The sequence below is a fragment of the Neolamprologus multifasciatus genome, chromosome 2, assembly GCF_963576455.1.
Source record: "Neolamprologus multifasciatus chromosome 2, fNeoMul1.2, whole genome shotgun sequence".
NCBI lineage: Eukaryota > Metazoa > Chordata > Actinopteri > Cichliformes > Cichlidae > Neolamprologus > Neolamprologus multifasciatus.
In genome coordinates, this window is record NC_140440.1 from 15,711,347 (window position 1) to 15,719,904 (window position 8,558).

The following is an 8,558-nucleotide window of genomic DNA, read 5'->3' on the forward strand; positions in this document are numbered from 1 at the left end:
GAGGGGCTGATGGCACGATATAGCAGCCTCGCTTCTGTCAGTCTGCCCCAGGGCAGCTGTGGCTACAACCGTAGCTGCCTCCACCAGTGTGTGAGAGTGAATGAATAGTAGCATTGTAAAGTGCTTTGGGTGCCTTGAAAAGCGCTATATAAATCCAGTCCATTATTATTAAAATCATTCAAACTAGTCTGTGAACCACATTTTGACTGGTGTGATGTTACTGGTTTGTAATTCTTGTCTTCTCTTATACGTGTCTGCTGCAGATCATTGCAGCTGTTCCACCATGAAAGTCTGACTCACAGTCTCCTCTCAGAAGGTGATGTTGACATATGTCACTCAAAAAGCCATCTCTAGACCCAGCAGTCTTAGCTAATTATAGGCCAATCTCCAACCTTCCTTTCATATCAAAAATCCTTGAAAGAGTAGTTGTCAAACAGCTAACAGATCATCTGCAGAGGAATGGTTTATTTGAAGAGTTTCAGTCAGGTTTCAGAGTTCATCACAGCACAGAAACAGCTTTATTGAAGGTTACAAATGATCTTCTTATGGCCTCTGACAGTGGACTCATCTCTGTGCTTGTCCTTCTTGACCTTAGTGCAGCATTCGATACTGTTGACCATAATATTCTATTAGAGCGATTAGAACATGCTGTAGGTATTACAGGTATTGCACTGCAGTGGTTTGTATCATATCTATCTAATAGACTCCAATCTGTGCATGTAAATGGAGAGTCCTCTTCACACACTGAGGTTAATTATGGAGTTCCACAGGGTTCGGTGCTAGGACCAATTCTGTTTACATTATACATGCTTCCCCTAGGCAGCATCATTAGAAGACATAGCATACATTTTCACTGCTATGCAGATGACACCCAGCTCTATCTGTCCATGAAGCCAGATAACACACACCAATTAGTTAAACTGCAGGAATGTCTTAAAGACATAAAGACTTGGATGGCCACTAACTTTCTGCTTCTTAACTCAGATAAAACTGAGGTCATTGTACTCGGCGCTGAAAAGCTTAGAAATATGGTATCTAACCAGATTCTTACTCTGGATGGCATTACCTTGGCCTCCAGTAACACTGTGAGGAACCTTGGAGTCATTTTTGACCAGGATATGTCCTTCAACGCACATATTAAACAAATATGTAAGACTGCGTTCTTCCATTTGCGCAACATCTCTAAAATTAGAAATATCCTGTCTCAGAGTGACGCTGAAAAACTAGTGCAATTCATTATTATCAGGATGTCCAAAAAACTCCCTGAAAAGCCTTCAGCTAATCCAAAATGCTGCAGCAAGAGTACTGACAGGGACTAGAAAGAGAGAGCATATTTCTCCTGTTTTGGCTTCCCTTCATTGGCTTCCTGTTAAATCCAGAATTGAATTCAAAATCCTGCTCCTCACATACAAGGTCTTAAATAATCAGGCCCCATCTTATCTTAATGACCTTGTAGTACCATATCACCCTATTAGAGCACTTCGCTCTCGCTCTGCAGGCCTACTTGTTGTTCCTAGAGTATTTAAAAGTAGAATGGGAGGGAGAGCCTTCAGTTTTCAGGCCCCTCTTCTGTGGAACCAGCTTCCAGTTTGGATTCAGGAGACAGACACTATCTCTACTTTTAAGATTAGGCTTAAAACCTTCCTTTTTGCTAAAGCATATAGTTAGGGCTGGACCAGGTGACCCTGAATCCTCCCTTAGTTATGCTGCAATAGATGTAGGCTGCCGGGGGATTCCCATGATGCATTGAGTTTTTCCTTTCCAGTCACCTTTCTCACTCACTATGTATTAACAGACCTCTCTGTATTGAATCGTATCTGTTATTAATCTCTGTCTCTCTTCCACAGCATGTCTTTATCCTGTCTTCCGTCTCTCACCCCAACCGGTCGCAGCAGATGGCCGCCCCTCCCTGAGCCTGGTTCTGCCGGAGGTTTCTTCCTGTTAAAAGGGAGTTTTTCCTTCCCACTGTCGCCAAAGTGCTTGCTCATAGGGGGTCATATGATTGTTGGGCTTTTCTCTGTATCTATGAAGCGCCTTGAGGCGACATTTGTTGTGATTTGGCGCTATATAAATAAAATTGAATTGAATTGAATATGTGTGTGATATGAAGCCAGGTGAGCACTGAGGCGGGCTCTAACCTGAGGTCCTACTAATTGCTGATTGTTGCAGCACAGGTAACTTTGATTTATGCACCTGGAGCAGAGCTGAGTGCAGATAACAAATTAGACACATAACAAAAGACCCGATACATACAAACAATGTAATTTCTACAGAAGCAGAATATTATGGAGAAGCTAACATTTATTTTTGGATAATGTTTCTTATTTACACAAAAATAAAGAAATCTGTGAAAAAGATTGATGAAACTCGCCTATCAGTCATATCTCGCCCGCTCCGGCTCATAATGTAGCATTCATATCAAAATGTGTTCAAAGAAGCAGCCCAGCACCATTGTTGTTTAACATTAACGTCAAAGTGATATCCAAAGTGTTTCTGGTGGTGTATGAATGTATCTGTGGTCCCAAACGGCACATTCACTATATTATCATCATTTTACAGAGATGAGATGGTTTATTTTGACAGTTACACGTCTTAATAAATCGTTGCACCCATAGAGCCCCCATAGAGGTAATGCTTCCTCACCCATTTAAAGAATGAGCAAATATACATTATTTTAAAGGTCGGACAGTTTGAACAAATCTTTCTGCCATTCAGGTCTCAAAGTGTTCATTATGGGCATGAAACAGGGACTTTGTGCACTTTCAGAAGAACCCAATTAACAGTCCCCCCCAGCACATCAAGGCAGGTTAAAGCGAGCGCCCTGGAGAATCAGAAAGTGTTTAACTAACAATGTGACCCTGGTCTGTTGGCCATAAGGTTTTCAAAGCAGTTAGAGTTGTCACCTGTCAGGTGACGGAGCACCCGCTACGCCAGCATCTGTCCCTCTGACACACACCACCACACACAAAGAGAATGACTGTTCCTGGACAGAAATACAGATGCTCGCGCCCTCAGTCTCTACCACGGAGCATCTGTCCTTTCTTGTCCGTGGTGTTAGAGTCCACGGCCTCTAAAGTGCTGCAGCAGATGGGAGCTGATTCCCCAGCTCACCTTCTGACACTCCTCCTGTGTAGTCGTTTACCCTCCAGGCACCTTTGCCTACATTAGCATGCAATTACTGCAAATTATTTCAACCTTTGAGGCAGACGCATTAAAAAGGGAAAACAGCTCTTCCTGTTGTATCAAGGTTAGCTGGCAGGTTCTGTTTTGGTAAAAAAAAACACTAACTTTACCATTTCCTTGCTAATCTGAAGGATATGTTTGCTGAACTGTCACCAAGTTTTGGAATGAATAATGCAAGGACTAACTTTGACCTGTTCGGCTGTCAGTTTACTGGTTTGATATCCATGTTGGTTTAAAACCAGTAAAACCAGCCATTGTTACGTTAACAAAAGAGACAAAAATATAAATCTTTCAATAGAATAACACATTCAAGAAATATATCAGTAACAGTTAAACTAGTTCAAAAATCACTTTTAAATCACCCTTAAATAACTTTTAAAATAATGCACTTTTATGCAACATTAGTTGACATATTTGCATCCTGGCTGAAACTGTAGCTTGATGACCACTGCTGCTGTCTTTCAAATGAAACTGCAAATTTAGTAAGACATCAACTAACGAACTCAATAACAACCTCTGACGGGAGGCTGACTCTAAAAGTAAGTTTTTACAGCTGAAATAAACCAAAATGCAAGGCTGCTGTCAAGAAACATGCACGTAAAGTACAGAACTGCTCCTGACATTACCATCTATGGATAAAACAATGAAACTATTGTGGTGGACGACTGGAGGGTATCGCCACTTTTAAAATGGTATTAAAATCCCATCGTCTTCGACTTTTTCTAAAATAAAGATATTGATCAAATCCTGAATTTTGGGGTGTGTGGAATCGATAGAAAGAAATTATGATCACTTTTACCCAGAATGTCATTTTGACCCCAGACAAATGAATGTAAAGCCACACCAGGTTGCCTAGCAACACAGTTGTTTAAACACTGTTTACATGACGGGTGCTTTAACATGAAGCGCACCGAGCTACAGTGATCAATACCTAGGGGAATGTGAGGTCATTAGTTATGTTCTTATTTTTATATCCTTTATGAGTTTATTCTGATGTGTAGTTTAACTAAACAATCTCTAACAAAATCATCTAAAGAATTTATAAAAATTCATGAAAACCCTTTAAAATGAATCTTGGATACTTGTTTTAATAATGCACATACAAATACATGAAAGTTTACAGCTAAACTACTTGAAGAACTTTACAGCGCTTTGTAATTCTTGATTACATCCTACAAACAAAACTGCTTTCAAACATTAAATAGATTCAGTGCATGTTTTTCAGTCTGTAAATGTTAACCTTCAAAAAATGTGACTCTTCTTTTACAACTTTACACCAGAGAAGGACGCAGCGATGCTCTGATAAATAGTCTTTTCCTCTTGTGTATGTACTGCGTGTCCCTCTCGAAGTTCCTGTGAAAAATATGGTTTCATCAAAGTTTTCTCCTAAAACACAAAACTTCCTTTGCATGAAGGAGGGGCAGGAGGTAGGGCAGGGTTATCCTGCTCTGACTCAGGAGTCACTTTCAAAGTTTTCTGCCAGCCTTAAAAAACTTCTGCTTTGCTTTTTTCCTTTATACAAGCTACATGGGAGGCGTGGCTAATTATCTGTCATAATAGCATTTAAATCACTTGCTTAAAGTTAGTTGCTGAGTCACACTATTAATATGCAGACATTAATTCTGGGATTATTATTAACATAATGTTTATCTTTTGCTGTCTAGTGGTGGCTTATTTTCTTTGTTTTTTATTTTTATGAGCATTTGACATTTACTATCACTTTGGTATTTAAAGCACTTTGCAGACTTTTCATAGGTGGTGACATGCAGGTGACGGCCAAAGAGCACATCTACTTACGCACAAAAAGTACAGAGTATTGTGTTTAAAAAAGCCACTTCACAGTAAGACACTGTTACACACTAATAAGAACTGATATTATTTCTGCTTTGCATCAAACCAAGCAGGACACAGCTGCTGACAAATCATAACAACTCTCTGATTCAGCAGCTAAGGATTTACGACCCTATCTCCCCAAATTGGTGGAAAAAAACATGTTTGATTAGAGCTTAGGCTGTGGCGAGTATAACTACAAAGACTCTTGACAAAATATCTACTAAGTGCTGTTTGTTTGTTACTGTTTCATTGTTTTCAACTTCGTTAGTTTGAGAAAATAAGTTGTTTTTGTAGTTTTTGGATTTTACACAATCAAAAGACTTTAAGAAAAAAGACTTACTTGTACCACTGAGTCACATGTGTCTGCGACGTACTGCTGAAGATCCAAAGACAGATTGCATACCTGTGTGCTGTACATGCTATTATAGGAGCTGCCCTATAATAGCGTTAGCTAGGTGTAGCATATGTGTTAAATGCTTATGAATTTCACCAAAACAACCTATTTTAATTAAATATTTCATTTTGCATTTTAATCTCCTGCCCATGTGTTCTGAGTCTGTGTGTGTTCGTGTGGTTGTGACGCAGGTGTGTGCATGTGCACCCTGGTCACAGCTCCTTTCAGCATGGCCAGCAGTAAGTCACTGTTACGTTGCTCTCAGCTAATGACAGTTTCTAAAGGCCACAAGCTGTAATTTGCATATGACCTAACTGCCACGTTTTTGGCCTGTTTGATATCGGACTCATTCGGTGTAAGTCTTCTACAGGGCTGAGTTCACTAATCAAAGTTTTTAATGAGTTTTAGCCCGAGGATCCATGTGTTATACTAGCATGCTAACTTAGCCGGTGTGGGTGTGGCGGATAAATACAACAATGTAAAATAATATGACTAAGACACAAACTGTGGTATTATGTAAATATAATAATAAACATGAATTCACTGTGTAATTGTGTAACTTTATTAGCAGCGTCCTCCTGAAATGCACTAACAACACTGAGGCTACGTCCACACGTACACGGGTATTTTTGAAAACGGAGATTTTCCGTTTTCATTTTAAAAAATAATCCCGTCCACACGTAAAGGCAGAAATGAAGGAAAACGGTGCTAGGAACATGCCAAAGCAACAGGTGGCGTCATATTCCTAACCGTGTAGAAATGTTGGCCAATCAGAAGTCTAGAAGCCACGGTGGGATAACGTAAACAAAGCCAAGTCGTATGTGTGGAGGGACAGTAACTGTGTGTGTATATGTAAGCATTTAAACACTGCAGAGTACAATTAACAGTAACAGTATTGTAGAAATTCATTTCACTGAAACAATAACGTGGCGCACAGTGTGACGTCAAAAAATGTGCACACCTTTGATGCTGCATTTTGTGTGGACGAAAGGTGCAAACGCATAGAAAAATCTGAGTTTTCAAAAATACCCGGGTACGTGTGGACATAGCCTGAGAGTAACATCCTCCTCTCTGCCCCTTAATGCTCTCTGGTCGCTATGGTAACATGTAAATATTTCTTTCACAATAAGACGCACAACTACAACACGGGGAAAGACCCAGGGAAACCGAGTTAACGATAAAAACCCTGAAAACCATCAATTTCACACCCGAGCCTCAACTCTCACGGCCCGGTACCAAACGACTCACGGACCGGTCCGTGGGCCAGGGGTTGGGGACCGCTGTCCTAGCAAGCGCACAACACACACAGATCATAGCTCTGTACTTCTATATGTTGCAGGTATGGAGATATTTTATGAATTGCTTTTGTGGTACAGTCCTGTATTACCTGTTAAATGGCATTTATTAAGATACCGTAATTGGCGGCTATAAGCCGCTACTTTTTGCACAAGCTTTGAACCCTGCGGCTTTTAGTCAGGTACGGCTTTTCTATGGATTGTCCCTGATTTTTGTCATATTGTAAGACGATTTGTTTTGTTTGTTCCGCTGTTGTACGGCACTACGTTGCCTGGCAGAAGGGCATGTGATCAGACACACAGTATCGGGGTTCAAGAGTGGTATGTTGGTCAGCGGGAGGCGTGGATGACGAGCGGCAATAAACTTGCAAAAAGCAAGTTATGCTCAACTCCACCGGTGGAATCTGACAGCGTGGAAAAGTGTGAAAACATCCATGATCACCAACGGATTTCGAAGGGCTGGACAGCTGCATGATGGAGAGCAGGACACCGCCCTTCTGAGGGTGTTCGACTCTGACACTGACAACGAGAATTTGTTTGGTTTTGAAAGTGACAACGAAGGAGAGAAGCGGAGAGTGGATGACGTAGCCATCCTGAGTCTGTTCGTATCCAACACTGGAGAAGAGGACTTTGGTGGTTTTAGTGCGCAGGAAGATGGTGGTGAATGACTGACTTTTCTTCTTGTTAAAGCCGTGTCACTGCACCTGAGCCTAAAAGGTAGTCCGAATCTATTTTTCTGGTGTGCTGTAGGTTATTGTTATGTACTACATTTGTTACTCATTTATGAAGCACAGTACATGTTTCGTACTTGTAATTACCGCTAGTTGTACATATACCTAAAAAGTTATGCAAATATGTACCCATAACTTGTTTTTCAAAATATTAATAAAAGGGGTGTGTCTCCAAACAGCCATCTCTTTCCTGACAATTCCCTTTGTGCATATTCTCTTACATATGATAAGTCAACATTGAAACACCTGCGGCTTTTAGTCAGGTGCGGCTAATGTATGTACAAAACAGGATTTCCCCTGATTTTAGCTTGTGCGGCTAATATTCAGGTGCGCTCTGTAGTCCGGGAAATACGGTAATTGGATTTGAGTTTCAAAGCATCATCTAAATGTTGTTATTGAGTTGTATTCTTTGTCTGATTGTTTAACTGTTTTTGTATTATCCATCCATCCATCCATCTTCCTCCGCTTTATCCGAGGCCGGGTCGCGGGGGCAGCAGCCTAAGCAAAGTGGCCCAGACCTCCCTCTCCCCAGCCACCTCCTCCAGCTTATCCGGGGGAACACCAAGGCGTTCCGAGGCCAGCTGAGAGATATAATCTCTCCAGCGTGTCCTGGGTCTGCCGCGGGGCCTCCTCCCGGTGGGACATGCCTGGAACACCTCACCCAGGAGGCGCCCAGGAGGCATCCTTGTCAGATGCCCAAACCACCTCAGCTGGCTCCTTTCGATGTGGAGCAGCAGCGGCTCTACTCTGAGCCCCTTCCTGTATTATTTTGTGTATTATTCTTATAAGTTATTTTTGATTATTTTCCAGTGATACATTACTTTATATTATTTCTTTCTCAACCGACACATCACTAATGCAGATTATTTCCCACTCATGACAAAAGCCACAGATGACAGGAAATCACATCATTTTCACTGAGCTGCTATGATTGCTGGGCTAATTTAGCTGTTTTTTCTGAGCAGGCGTAAAAATATCACTAATTTGAAGTATTAGTGAAAATGATGACTTACAACTGGAGACGTGTTTGTGATGCAAGCGAGTTTCACCACGCTACGCCTACAACATGATTTATAGATCCAGTACACAGCTTAGTGTGAGCAGAAGTAGAAATCTTACTTA

General features: G+C 41.2%; 1 long non-coding RNA gene across 1 annotated transcript; it reads left to right on the forward strand.

The window, feature by feature from the left end:
* The first annotated feature begins 2,097 nt into the window (after nt 1-2,097).
* On the forward strand, nt 2,098-7,007 carry LOC146524142 (uncharacterized). The gene is made up of 2 exons (XR_014877370.1): nt 2,098-5,982; nt 6,460-7,007. It is a non-coding gene; the product is annotated as an uncharacterized LOC146524142 (long non-coding RNA).
* Nucleotides 7,008-8,558: the final 1,551 nt, after the last annotated feature.